The sequence below is a fragment of the Aotus nancymaae genome, unplaced genomic scaffold (genome assembly GCF_030222135.1).
Source record: "Aotus nancymaae isolate 86718 unplaced genomic scaffold, 86718_ANA_hifiasm-v0.15.2.pri h1tg000067l, whole genome shotgun sequence".
Lineage (NCBI taxonomy): Eukaryota > Metazoa > Chordata > Mammalia > Primates > Aotidae > Aotus > Aotus nancymaae.
Window position 1 is genome coordinate 38,153,445 of NW_026988482.1, and position 14,963 is coordinate 38,168,407.

Genomic DNA, 14,963 nt, shown 5'->3' on the forward strand with positions numbered 1-14,963 from the left:
TAGTAATTATATTAGGAAAAAAGAGAAAAGGAAAAATTGTAAATCAGTAAGATTAAAATGACACAATACATACAGGAAAATGGTTTGAATGACAGTGGAAAACAACAAATTACATACAGAGGAACTGAAATATAAGACCCAAAGAACTTCTCATCAGAGACTATGGAGGACAAAATAGAATGGAACATTTTAAAAAGCTGAAAGAAAAACACTAAAATCCCAGAATTCTGTTTGAGCAAAAATATCCTCTAGAATAAAGGAAAAAAATACATGTCTTCAGATTTAAAAAATAGTAACAGAATTCACTGCTAACAGACTTGAACTACAAGAAATGCTAAAGGAAGTTCTTCAGGATGGAGAGAAGTAATATCACATCAGTATGAAACAGAGCTTCAAGAAATAATGAAGAGTGTCAAAAACAATAAATGTCTATTTTCTCTAAATTTCTTTAAATTATAAATGACTTTTTAAAGAAAAAACCAATATACATACATTATGTGGTGGTCATAATGGAGATGTAATCAATATGACAATTATAGCTTACAGAATAGTGAGGGAAAGATAAAGGGAGCTATACAATTTAAAAATTTCTAAATTTTACATAAATTGATATAACATTAATTCTAAATAGATTGTGAAAGTTAAGAATATATATTTTAATCTCTAGATAAATTACTAAAAAGTGCAAAGAGGTATAGCCAAAAAATTAGTAGGTAAATTGTAACAGAATTCTAAAAAATATTCAGATATTCAAAAGAAGGCAGAAAATGGGGAGCATAGGAATGAAAAGCAAAAAGGAAGCATAGGAAATTAAAATTGGAATTATAGACCTAAATCCAATCCTATGAATAAGTACATTAAATGATAGTAACCTGTCTATTTTTGTGCATCAAAGGATATTATTGACTGAGTAGAAAGGCAACCCACAGAATGGGAGAAAATATTTGCCAATCACATATCCAATAATGGATTAGTATCCAGAATATATAGAGAATTCCTAAAATTAAAAAAAAAAAAAACTAGATTCAAAGATCAGCAAATCAAAACCACAGAGATAACACTTCACACCCTCTAGGATGGATATTATCAAAACATAGCTAAACAGAAAATAACAAGTATTGGTAAAGACGTAAAGAAGTTGAAAACTTTCCACAGTCTGGTGAGAATATAAAATGGTGGAATTGCTTTAGAAAGCAATATGTGGCTACTCAAAAATTTAAAAAAGAAATTACCATAAAATCCAGCAATTTCGCTTTTGGATGTATACTCAAAATAATTGCAAACAGGGACACATTTGAACACCCATGTTTATAGCAGTACTATATACATAATAGCCAAGAGGTAGAAGCAACCCATGTCCATCAATAGGTGAGTAAATAAACAAAATGTGGCATATACATACAATAAAATATTATTCAGCCTTAAAAAGGAAGGAAATTCTGACACATGCTACGACATGAATTTAACCTGAAGACATTATGCTAAGTGAAATAAGTTGGTCATACACAATATTGTATGTTGGTCACATACAATACAAGTCACTCATATAATGAGTGACTGTCTAAAGTAGACAGTTCATAGAGACAGAAAGTAGAACGGTGGGACTGGGAAGGTGAGAATGAGGATCTGTTTAAAGTGATTGAAAATTTTTTTATTTCTTTATCTCTAATTTCTGAAGTTTTCGAAGTTTTTTGAAGAGTGTTCAAATTATTTTAAAAGTTCTGAAGATGGATGGCTGTGATGGTTGCACAATAATGTCAATGTTTAGTGCCACTGAATATTAGATGGTTAAAATGATAAATTTGCTATGTATATTTTATACAATTTAAAATAAATACATTTTGTAAAAAGACACTTGGAACAAATAACTATTTTAAAAGATATTCAATTATATTGGCCCTTTTTACTTGTCAGGAGTTTACATACTTTTATTAACATTTCATAGCATCTCCTAAGGGGGTAGATCTCATTAGTCCTGTTTTACTGATATGATAATCAAAGCTCAGTGAAATTTTTAATAATAAATATAAGTACTGAGATTTATTGAACTCTTATTTTATACCAATCCCATGCTGAGCTCTTTACATATATATACACACACATATATAGATATGCATATACATATACATTTTTTAAAGTTAGTAGTCTAAACATTACAATGAAAAGGCAGAGATTCAAAGAACTTGACAGAGAACTACCAATCCAGCAATCCCATTACTGAGTATATACCAAAAGGAAAATAAATTGTTCAACCAAAAAGACACAGGCACTCATATGTTCATCACAGCACTATTCACAATAGCAAAGATGTCAAATCGACCTAGATGCTCATCAACAGTGGACTGCAAAAAAAACAAAAAAAAGAACCCCTCCAAGCACACTTTTTCTATGGTCTTGGTGTGAGCTCAGTGTACTTCTCCACATCTTGACTTTGGCCATATGACTTAGTTTCACCAGTGGCTTGAAAGTAAAAGAGATAAAGTGCCAATTGCAACCCTAGGTCTTTAGAGTCAGAGCAGATTTCTGCTTGCTTTCTTGTATCTCACCCTTATCCATGAGAAGAATATAACCTGGTTGGCCATTGGTCCAGGTATAAGAGACATATAGAGGAGAACTACCTGGCTAACCAGCAGACTTGCAGCTTAAAGCAGAGCCACCCAGCCAAGTCAAGATGAGCTTAGCCATGACTAGATAAACCCTGGACTCTGCATAAGTACTTAAGCAAGTTCAATTGAGACCCCAATAAAATCATCCTAACCAGCCTGCAGAAACATGAGAAACAGATGCTTACTGTGAAAGCAAAAATGACAGAACCAAGTGTAGACATCAACAGTTCTGCAATAATGGTAGAAGGTGTTCACACCTCTCTCTCAGCAATTGATGAACAACTAGGCAAAAGATCATTAAAGACATAGATGACCTGTATAACATCATCAGCCTCCTTGGCCTAATCGATATTTACAGAAATTACATCCCAAAATGACACAATACACATCTTTTTAAGAGCTTATCATACATTTATCATGGGAGATAAACGTATGATAAGATAGAATATATTCAGAACCATGAAAAGTTTCAATAAATTTAAAATAACTGAATCCATGTTCTTTCACTACAACAAAATTAAACTAGAAACTAATAGATATATTTGGAAATTAGATAACATACTTATAAATAATTCATTGGTCAAAAAAGAAATCACAAGAGAAATTAGAAAATATTTTAAACTGAATTGGAAATGAAAATACAACATAATGAAATGTGTTAGATGCAGTTAAGCCAATGGTTATAAAGTAATACATTGCTTTAAACACTTATATGAGAAAAGAATAAATACTATGAAATTGATTGCTTAAATTTCCACCTTAATAAGCCAGGGAAATAGCAAAGAAACACACAGTAAAACAAAGGAAGTAGAAAAGAAATAAAGATAAAAGCAGAAATCAGTGAAAACTAACCAACAACAGAGAAAATTAACACTGCCAAAAATTGGTTCTTCAAAAATATTAATAAATTGACAAGCCCATAGCAAGTCTAATCATGGGTAAAAGAGAACACACAAATCACCAACATCAGAAGTGAACAAGAGGTTATCATAATAGATTCTATAGATATTTTAAAAAATTGAAGAATATTGTGAACAACTTAATGCCAACAAATGTGACAATTAGATTCAGTGTCCAAGACACTAAAACCAGCTACTGCAAAGAGGGATGTTTATGGAGAACGCTGACAGACATCACCAAGGTGGTTTTTTTTTTTTGAGACAGAGTTTCACTCTTCTTACCCAGGCTGGAGTGCAATGGCGCGATCTCGGCTCACCGCAACCTCCGCCTCCTGGGTTCAGGCAATTCTCCTGCCTCAGCCTCTTGAGTAGCTGGGATTACAGGCACGCACCACCATGCCCAGCTAATTTTTTGTATTTTTAGTAGAGACAGGGTTTCACTATGTTCACCAGGATGGTCTCAATCTCTTGACCTCGTGATCCACCCACCTCAGCCTCCCAAAGTGCTGGGATTACAGGCGTGAGCCACAATGTATTTATACTGGGGGATGGAGGCAGCAAACCACATTGCCATGTATGTACCTATGCAACAATCCTGCATGTTTTGCACATGTACCCCAGAACCTAAAGTGCAATTATATATATATGTGTGTATATATGTATAATTATATATAAATGTAAGTATATAAAATAATGTATTTATATCAGAATACCTTCAGGAGACTCTCTAAATGGGCCATATTGTGCTGAAGGTGGCTCAGAAAATTGGAAAAAACTGACATATATGCAAATTTCAAATGATATAGGTGCTTCTTTTCTTTCTGAAAATTAAATGCAAGAGTCCCTTCCCTCTGAATGGGCTGATCAATGGCAATCTATCTATAAAGTATAATCAATCAACTTCTAGATAATGTATTTGGATCACTGTGCAAAGTTCTGATAAAACATACAAAAAGATTTGACTACCATGGAGCTTCGAGTATCCATGGAAAGTTTTATTTATGTTTATTTTGCAACAATAGTAATAGAACCTACTTACTGTATTCTTACTATGTGGCAAGTGTGATGCTCAAAACTGGTTTTTGTTGTTGTTATTTGTTTTTTTTGAGCCAGAGTCTTGCTCTGTCACCCAGACTGGAGTGTAGTGGCATGATCTCAGCTCACTGAAACCTCCACCTCCCAGGTTCAAGCAATTCTCCTGCCTCAGCCTCCTGGGTAGCTGGGATTACAGGCACCCACCACCACGCCCAGTTAGTTTTTGTATTTTTAGTAGAGACAGGGTTTCACCATGTTATCCAGGCTGGTCTTGAACTTTTGACCTCAGGTGATCCACCCACCTTGGCCTCCCAAAGTGCTGGCATTACAGGAGTGAGCCACCACGCAGGCTCAAAACTTTATAGATATTTGCCTACCCAGTCAAAAAGAAGTCCTATGAAGTTGGTATCATTAACTTCATTTTAAAGGCCAGGAAACTGAGGCAATATGCCCAAAGTTACAATCATGATTCAAACTGGGTCTGCCTACTCTCAAAGTACACATGTTAGGCAAGTGGTTAAGAACAGAGTCTGAAACCAAGCAGACCAGCACGTCAATTCCAGACCCACAAACCTCCTACCACTTCTGTCTGAGCCTCATTTTCTTCACCTGTAAATGGAAAGAAGAAGATTTATCCTTCATATTCAGAAGGGAATTTAGACAAGAGACATGTTGATAAAACATGGTAACACCTGAACTAGTTTTGTCTTGGTTTGTGTTCCCTAGAAACAGACCCTGAGACAAATATTCAAGCACAAGTCGTTTATTTAGGAAATAGTCCTCAAAATGTAAGAGAGTGAAGAATGAGATAGAAATTGGAGGGAAGCCAATAAATGGTATATTATCAAGCAAGTCATCACTTGACCACTGGAGCACATTCTTGCTGGGAAATCGCAGGAGACTGTGTAAAATATGCCTAGAGCTACCCCTGAGCAGTGAGAAGGCTGGAGCATTCATTCACCAGCTCCCTGTCCATCACTGAATAAGAACAGCTTCTGATGTTGGTGCTACTGGCTTGTTGGTGCTACTGGCTTGCCCTTGGCCAACCATGTTTCCACAACCAGGAAAAACAAAAGAACAACAACAGCAAAAAAAAAAAAAAAAAAAAAAAAAAAAACACCCTTCGGGCATAAATTTGGAGACATTCGTAGTAAGGAACTTCCTGTGTATAAAGGTGGTGCTGAGAGTTATGGCCAGGGTACCAAGAGCAGCTGCTACAACATTGAGACAAGAACTGTGCTCTGAGACAAAGAAGCAAAGAAAAGAGATTTGCCTTTTTTTCAAACTTCATTAGGAGTCCAGAATGGCTAGACAAACCCCAAGTCTATATCATTTTGAACCAATGTTTCCTTGTTGAATATTTCCAAGCATGATTCAATTTCCTAGACTCCAGAGTAAAATGATCTGGTAAAGAAAGACTGGCTATTAGTCCCCACCTCCAGGTCAACCTAAGGATTCTTTGCTTGAAGTGGTGAGGCAATCAATACTCAAATCCCCAGTGTACCCAATAATAACCTTAGCATAGTTGCACATCCATCCAAGCCTCAGTTTCCTTACCTAAGAATGATGCCTGCACACCACCTCCCTCTTTGTAAACACAAAGCTTTTCCTAAGCCCCCACTATCTTATTATCTTTCAATTCCACACCCCGTGATAGGTGTAGGAATTGAAAGGTAAATAAGACAAAGTTCTTGTTTTAAAAGACTTTCCTGCCTAGAAGACAAATAAGTAAGCCAACAATGAGCATACAATGAAAATAGTGCTATAACAAAAGCAATCACATAAGGCTAAGAGAGCCACAACAACAACAAGTAATTAATTAATGAGCAGGAGAGAAAGAGCTTGTCTGAAGGAGGTGACACAACATCAGTCTTTGTGGTGGCCCTACCCATCTATCACAGACCCTGCTGCAGCTGTTTCTCTGAACTCCATTCTAGCACTCACACCAAGGTCATGTTCCCACAAGCTGCCCCGCTCCCATAACCCAAAAGAGCAGGGATACTAAGGCAAGCCCATTCCAGGAAGCCAGCTCTGGCTCAAGGACTCCCTGATGCCTTTGCTTAAGCTTTCTTAAACTCTGAGATAGGCTGGATACTCCCACCATCCAATTTTCTCTCCTTGTCTCCTTCACTAGGGATCAGACTTGCATTGCTGTCTGACAGCTCTTCCAGTCCTTTCCAGCTTCCTCCAAGTTTCTTTTCACACAGGCATTTTCTCGTAAGGAAAAATAAATATATATTTGACTGTTTAATCTTGTCTTGGCAATTTTTGGAGGATCTAGAATAACTGTCTTGAAGGATTAGTAGCAGTTAGGCAAAGAAGGCCAGAAAATGCACATTAACCAGGAGAAATGGTGTGAACGAGGGCAAGGTGGAAGGAAAAGCTGTTCCTGTTCAGTCTTAGCAAAAACAACAAATGGATAGAGTTTAGTACCTATCAGGGTGGGAAGGAAGAGGTTAAGAGTGGGAAATTCGTTTTTGAGTTAATGATTTTTGCCATTAAAACAAATGGCAAAAACAGCAATTACTTTTGCACCAACCTAATATATTAGAGGGAAAAGGTCTGGAAGCAGATCATCCAGAACCTGTTAGGAAATTTGAACCTTTTCCATATGACACTGTGGAGACTTTTGGGAGTTTTAGGGAAAAGGGAACAAAGTCAGGTCCTCATTGTCTAGGCCACAGGGGCAGATGGATCAGAGGACATCAGAACCAGGGACTACAAGGTCAGATAGAAGACACTGCAGTAACTCTGTTGAGCTATCATGAGAATCTGACCTGGGGAGAGCCAAGCTGATAGAGAAGAGAGAAAAGACCCAAATGATATGTACAAGGTAAAAGTATTAGAACTTGGACACCACTGAGGATGGAGAACGGGTGAAAGTGAGGAGTTGGGGAAAATACCCGGGTTTCTATTACATGAAAGCAGACGACTTCACTGGAAATGGACTGGTGGAGAGAAACCCACGCTGCTTTTCACTATGTTCCATGACATTCACAACTCACAGTTCTCATGAAATTTAAAAATCACAACTAAGTTGGCATTTCCCAAAGGCACACCCCTAAATCCTCAAAAGCCACTGAGACTGTCTCATGCAAGACACATTGCTAGAAATGCAGTTTGCTGATTCTACAATTTGGCCAACCAGTAATGGAATGAAGAATGCATGTGGTGTCTGCAGTGCCTGGGGGATATGGAGGTGGAGAGTCCAGTTGAGCCATGCCTCAGTCATAGAAAGAGGCCAAGGCTAGCGATGAAGAGTGGGGAATCATCAGCACACAGGTAGAAATCTAAGCCATAAGGCTTTAATAGCTCACCCAGAAATAGCAGAAGTCCTATAGAGGACTTCTTATGGCTGCTGTAACAAATCAACGCAATCTTGGCAGTTAAAACAGCACATATTTATTATCATAACAAAGCTCTGGAGGTCAGAAGTCAGAAATCAGCTTTACGGAACTAAAATAAAGGCATCAGCAGAGGTGCATTCCTTCTGGAGGCTCTAGGGGAGAATCTGTCCCTTGCCTAGTATGGGTTCTGGAGATCGTGCCTGCATTGCTCAGCTCATGGTCTCCTCCCAGCAATGACTTCACTCCAACTTCTTTTTTTGTCGTATTTTCTTCTCTGATTCTCCTGCATCTCTCTCACACACCTTAAAGGCTCCTGTGATTACATCTGGCTCACTCAGATAATCCAAAAATGTCCCCTTATCTCAAGACCTTTAATTTAATCATATCTGCAAAGTCCTCTTGCCACATAAGGTAACATATTCACTGGTTTTGGGGATCAGGACACGGACATCTTTGGGTGACCCTCATTCTGCCTCTGTCAACTAGAGACTAAGGCCTAGAGAACATGACTATTTATGGAACAGGCAAGCCTTGGAACAAGATAAAGAACTAAAGACAGGGATTAATTCCAGACAGTCAGTTACCAGTGACATTTTCAATTTCAAGGGTATCTTCGCTCCAGTTAAAGTTGCTGCACTGAGAAGTGAGGTTTGGCTTTTTTTCTATCTGTGATCTACATCAACAACTCAAGAGTAAAAATCTATTTTGGGGTAGAAAAAAGAAACACAGGGATATGCATAAAAAAGGATTGCAAGAATCATAATTATCATTCTGAAGTTATTCCTCTCTGAGAAAAACAGGCATCTTCCCAAGGCCTCCTCTCCCTCACTGAAAGGGCTGTGGTCCCTGAAGTGGTTCTTGATCGTGGAATAAACCTGGGTTCTGTGTGGACTCCCAGAAGCCCTTGAAACTCCCTAGCTCAGTTTCTCCTTGCTATTGAGAGGTCACCTCTCCATTTCTAACTGATGACTTTAGGGCTTGATGGCAAACCCAGGCAAGCTGGGATGTCACTCTTTCCCCATGACTCACAGTCAAACTCAGCAGCCTCCCTGTCAGTTTGCTCAGAAAATGGCTGGCTTCAGACATTTACAAAGGATAGGATAATTTATTGAATTTTCTCCTCCTCAACTTCAAGCAGGGAGTCTGACCCTTAAAATTTCCTTGCCTTAAGAATTTTCTATCATCTGCGGCAGCACAAACAGTGAGATGAGGCCAGAGTTCAGAGTGTGTCTTAGGTCAAATTCTCCAGAACAAAATCCTGACATGAGAATTCACTTGTGAGTGATTTTTTAAGAAAATGCTCCCAGGAAAAACTGATAATGGAATAGGGAAATCAAGAAAGGGGAGAAGAAAAGACTAAATAGGGTACAGTATCGAGCAAAGTAGCAGTTTTAGACTGATCCTATTATTCCTTGGAGTTTGCTCTGCCCAAAGAAAGGAAGCCAGGCTTTCAAAAGCTCTCCACTAGTCAGTCACTTGCTAAGAGCGACCTTTATAGGATGTATACTCCTAGCCACTGACAGCTCTCTGACGTACATCCTGAACACAAAACAGTGCCTGGCACAGAAGAGACAATCAGGAAATATTTGTTGAATAAAATATTATTATGATGATTACTGTCATGATCTTTTTGTTGTTGCAACATTAAATAATATATATAGAAGTACAGATATGAACATGTGCATTGCATGTCTGCACAAGGCATCATCTCAACGAAATGGTTTGTTTTGTCAAAATACACGAAGAGGGTGCTGCCACTCTAAAACCATCACCAATATTTTTTACTGCCATTTCTCTGCAGCTAAACACAGGTGGACAATCAAAGGAAAGGAGGAAAGGACACACAACTGGGCATCTTTCACTGGAATTTCCCTGAAAAAGAAGAGAATGACAAGAGGAGGAGGGAGAAGACAGGACTAGGAGCTCCTGTAAAAATACGTGGCCAATTTACACCTGAGGCTCCGTTATTGCTCATCAATTGCCTCTGCGATAGAGACCAGCTCTGAAATTAGGCAAACCTGAGTTCAAAAGATCCTCCAGCATTTACTATTGGGTGGACTCAGGTAGGTGGCTTAAATTCTCTAGGCCTCAGTTTTTTCATTTATCAAATGAAGGTAATAATAATAACTTTCTCCTAGGGTGATTCTGAAGACTGAATGAGTGAGTGAATGACCAAATGCATTTACCATGCCTCCCAGAGAGTACTCAATTGCTATTGTTACCATTTTTATTGTTGTTGTTTGGGCTTTAGTTCCTCGGTCTTTTCCTCTGTCCAGTTCATTTACCCACTCACTCAATTAATATGTATTGAGTGCTGACACAACATGACGTAACAGAGTAGGGTCAAGAAATATAGTAGAAAATAAGACAAGTATTTAATAGACTAATGCAGTTAACATTGGTAATAATTAAACATTTACTGAACATTTATTCTAGCCAGTTTCTATTCCAAATGCTTTTTATACATTGTCCCATTTAATATTCTCACAGTACCTCCATGAAGTTGACCCTTTTGTCATCCTTGTTCGACAACCCAAGATTAGAGAGATTAAACTACTTGCACAAGGTCACACAGCCAAGTGGTAGGGTGAGGTAGACCTCTGTTTAATCTGTGATTAAGCAGCCTCCTCTGTTTAATCACGAGGCCAGGACTCTGCCAGGACTTTAGGCTGATCTCCAATATGTGACACCAAGTTGTCAACTAGTCTCTAAGCCTGAGGCTCAGGAACAATACTCAGCACTCAACAAATTGGGGAAGATAACAAATTTTCTACTAAACCAAAGCCGTGACAGATCTAATTGAATGCTGGAAGCATTATGATTGCTTGTGATTTGCCCAGGATGAATGGCTCTGCTTGTCTTCATTTCAAAAAGCATCGCTTCCTGCCTGTGACACAGCCCTGGAGAATACATATTCTTTCCCCAGAAAAACCAGCAAAAACTAATTTCCAAAACATTTCCAACACTCCTCCAACTCGCAAGCCCAGCTAAATGAAATTAAATGTCACCTTTCCTGAAGGTGAGTCTGTTTTGAAGTTTGAGCGATAGACTGATGTTTAATTTCAAATCCCCCAACATCGAGGCTGTTGATCTTGGTAAATATAAAGATTAATATTTCTGAAGAGGATAGATGGAGGGAAATATCCAGGCAATTACAAGTACATCCATTAAAGAAATATAATAAATATTTAATGAGTTGAAGGAACTGCTAATATAGGAGAAGCTGAGAAAAGTTGGAAGATCAGTATGTGGGGTGGAGTAGGGTGGGAGAGAGAGAAAGAGTAAGAGAGAAAGAGAGAATTTACTACTTAAAAAAATCCTACTTTCTCAATTCATATATTTATTAGGCAAGAGGACGGTTCAGCCCTCTTCCCAGAGTTTGCACCTCTCTTTCCAGCCCCTTCTATTAAAACCTAGGAATTCAGGCATGTAATAACAAGTAGATAGAACACCTTACATTTGCAGTGGGAAATGTGGTGCTGGGAGCTGGAAATGTGTTAGCAAGATGGAAGAATTACATCCTAGAATTATCTAAGGAACAAGAAGCTAGACTTGATGTTTATACCCTCTGAAATACACAGTGATACTTAACTAGAGGCAGATCTATGAATAATTTTTAATTTTTTTTATATTGAGAGAACAATATTTCCTGCTCACAGCTTCTGCCTAGGTTCTGGCATAAACCAATCCTGTGTTAAAAAAAGAAAAAGGCACTATATCAAAGGGAGGTTGTAAGAATTAAATGAGTGATTCACAAAGGAGTGCCTGGAACCTAGTGAGTGCTGTGTGTTAGTTTGAGATTAGTCTAAAATTTAAACAGAAGATTGGCACATAGAGAATTGCATTTTAATAAGATCATTTGAGAATCAGGGTGGGTGGAGGATGGATTGGAAGGATGAAATTATAGGTGGGAAGATGTGTTGGGGGATTGTTACAGGAATCCAGGAGAGAGATGACCACAGCTTGACCCAGCTGGCTGCACTGGGGATAGAAACAAATAAGGAAATTCTGACAAAGTCAGAAGACAGAACCCACAGGTCATGACAGTGGTTGACTATGAGTGTACAAGTAAATGGAGAAGTCCTGGGTAATCACCAGGTTTTTTAAGCAAATTGCAGTACCATTTAGCAAGAAGGGAAATGTTAAACAGGAGTGGACTGGTGAAAAGTTTAGTCTTTATGACCTACTTCTCTTTTTCATGCTACACAGTCGCCAAGGGGTTTCAGAACAAAGGTCTAGGTGTAGACTCTGGAGTCCGAAAGCCTAGTTTATAATCGTGACTGTTCCATTTACTAGTTCTGTCTCCTTGGGTAAATTAGTGAGCCTCTCTGTGCCATAGTTTTCTTATCAGTAAAATGGAACAATAATAGTAATCCAACTTACGGAAGCCTAATTAATTCCTTATGTAAGGCATATAGCGTAGAATCTGGCACATTGATATACTCTCCATACATTTTAGTCCTTGTATCACTACATTATTATTGATCACAAAATCAATATGCATAATGAACATCTGAATTCCTTTCCTTTGAATGGATTCACTTGGTTTGAACCTTTTTCAAACTATTGGCACCCAGTACTACAAGGCAAAAGCAGACATTTCAGGTATTGCTGTGAGCATACTATTCCCACCTGAGAGTCTTCTGTATTTCCTCTTGCTGCAACATTCTTCCTTCTACCTTCGACTTTCACATCACAGTTGAAACATTACTTCAAAACTCCTAGAAGAAAATGTAGGTGAACAACTCAGTCACACTGGTGTTACAATGGTTTTTTTGGATATGACACCAAAATCACATGTTACAAAAGCACAAGTAAATAAGTGGGCCTAGTACAGCAAACTAAAAAGTTTCTGCACAACAAAGGAAACAGTCAACCAGATGGGAAGACAACTCATAAGGAGAAAATACTTGCAAATCATATATCCAATAAGGGGTTAATACCAAAATATGTAAGGAATCAAACAACTTAATAACAAGAAAACAAATAACCTAGTTGAAATATGGGCAAAGAACCTGAATAGATTTTTTTTTCCCAAAGAAGACATACAAGTGGCCAAAAAGTGTATGAAAAGGTGCTCAGCATCTCCAATCATTAGGGAGATACAAAATAAAATTGTAATGAGGTATCACCTCACACCAGATAGGATAGCTAATATTAAAAAGTCAAAAGAGCTGGGCGCGGTGGCTCACACCTGTAATCCCAGCACTTTGGGAGGCTGAGGCGGGTGGATCACGAGGTCAAGAGATCGAGACCATCCTGGTCAACATGGTGAAACCCCATCTCTACTAAAAATACAAAAAATTAGCTGGGCATGGTGGTACGTGCCTATAATCCGAGCTACTCAGGAGGCTGAGGCAGGAGAATTGCCTGAACCCAGGAGGCCAGGAGGCCAGGAGGCAGAGGTTAAGATCGTGCCATTGCACTCCAGCCTGGGTAACAAGAGCAAAACTCCATCTCAAAAAAAAAAAAAAAGGTCAAAAGAGACTAGGCCTGGTGGCTCATGCCTATAATCCCAGCACTTTGGGAGGCCAAGGCAAGAGGATCATTTGAGCCCAGGAGTTTAAAGCCAGCGTGGGCAACATGAAAAGATCCTGTCTCTAATAAAAATAGCCAGGCATGGTGGCACACACCTGTGGTACCAGCTACTGAGGAGGCTGAGGTGGGAGGATTGCTTGAGCCTGGAAAGTCAACGCTACAGTAAGCCATGCACTCCTGGGTGACAGAGTGAGACGCTATCTCAAAAAAAAAAAAAATTAATTAATTAAAAAAAAAAGTGTTGACAAGGATATGAAAAAAAAGAGGGTCCTTTTACATTGTTGGTCGGAATGTAATTGGTAAAGCCATTATGGAAAACAATATGGAAATTCTTCCCAAAATTAAAAATATAGTACCATATGATCCAGCAATCTACTTTTTTGAGTATATATCTAAAGAAAATATAATCAGTATCTCAAAGAGATATCTTCACTCTCATATTCATTACAGCTTTTTTTTTTTCCTGAAATAAGGTCTCACTTTGTCACCAAGGCTGGAGTGCAGTGGCACAATCTTGACTCACTGCAGCCTCAACCTCCTATGTTCAAATGATCTTCCTGCCTCATTCACACCAAGTAGCTGGGACTACAGGTATGTGCCACCATACCTACTTATTTTTGTATTTTTTTGTAGTGATGGGGTTTTGCCGTATTGCCCAAACTGGTCTTGAACTTTTGACCTCAAGTGATCTGCCTGCCTTGACCTCCCAAAGAGCTGGGATTACAGGCATGAGCCACCACACTAGGCCTCATGTTCACTACAGCTTTATTCACAATACCAAAATATGGAAACAACCTAAGTGTCCAGCAATGGATGGACAGATAAAGAAAACATTGCACACATATACAATGAAATGTTATTCCATCTTCAGAAAGAGAAACTCCTGCCATTTGTGACAACATGGATGAACCCGCATGACATTATCGTATGTGAAATAAGTCAGGCACAAATATTGTATGATGTCACTTATATGTGAAACCTGAAAATACTCAAACTCACAGAAACAGATTGAAAGGGCACTTACCAGGGGTGGGGGAGTAGGGAAAAAGGAGAGATATTTGTTAAAGGCAATCAGAAATTACCAAGTTATATTGACAATCGTAAGATGACTAAGTTCTGGAGTCTTAATGTAAAACATAATGACTTTAGTTAACAATAAGGTATACTTGAAATTTGCTAACAGAGGCCGGTAGCAGTGGCTCACACTTGCAATCCCAGCACTTTGGGAGGCTGAGGCTGGTGGATCACTTGAGGTCAGGAGTTCAAGATCAGCCCGGCCAACATGGTGAAACCCCATTTCTATTAAAAATGTGAAAACTTAGCTGGGTGTGGTGGTGTGCACCTGTAATCCCAGCTACTCAGGAGGCTGAGACAAGAGAATAGCTTGAACCCAGGACGTGGAGGTTGCAATGAGCCATGATCATGCCACTGTACTCCAGCCTGAGTGTCTTAAAAACAAAAAAAAAGAAAAGAAATTTGCTAAGAGAGTAAATTTTAAGTATTCTCACCACCAAAAGAAGGGGGTAATATGTGAGGTA

The 14,963-nt window shown here is 38.6% G+C and overlaps 1 long non-coding RNA gene across 1 annotated transcript in view; it reads right to left on the reverse strand.

Moving 5' to 3' along the window:
• The window catches only part of LOC135270842 (uncharacterized), a 184,209-nt gene extending 171,607 nt beyond the window's left edge, over positions 1 to 12,602 (reverse strand). The window contains exon 1 of the long non-coding RNA XR_010339002.1: positions 12,520 to 12,602. This is a non-coding gene — a long non-coding RNA (uncharacterized LOC135270842). The remainder of the gene's footprint in view (positions 1 to 12,519) is intronic.
• Between the last annotated feature and the right edge of the window lie 2,361 nt (positions 12,603 to 14,963).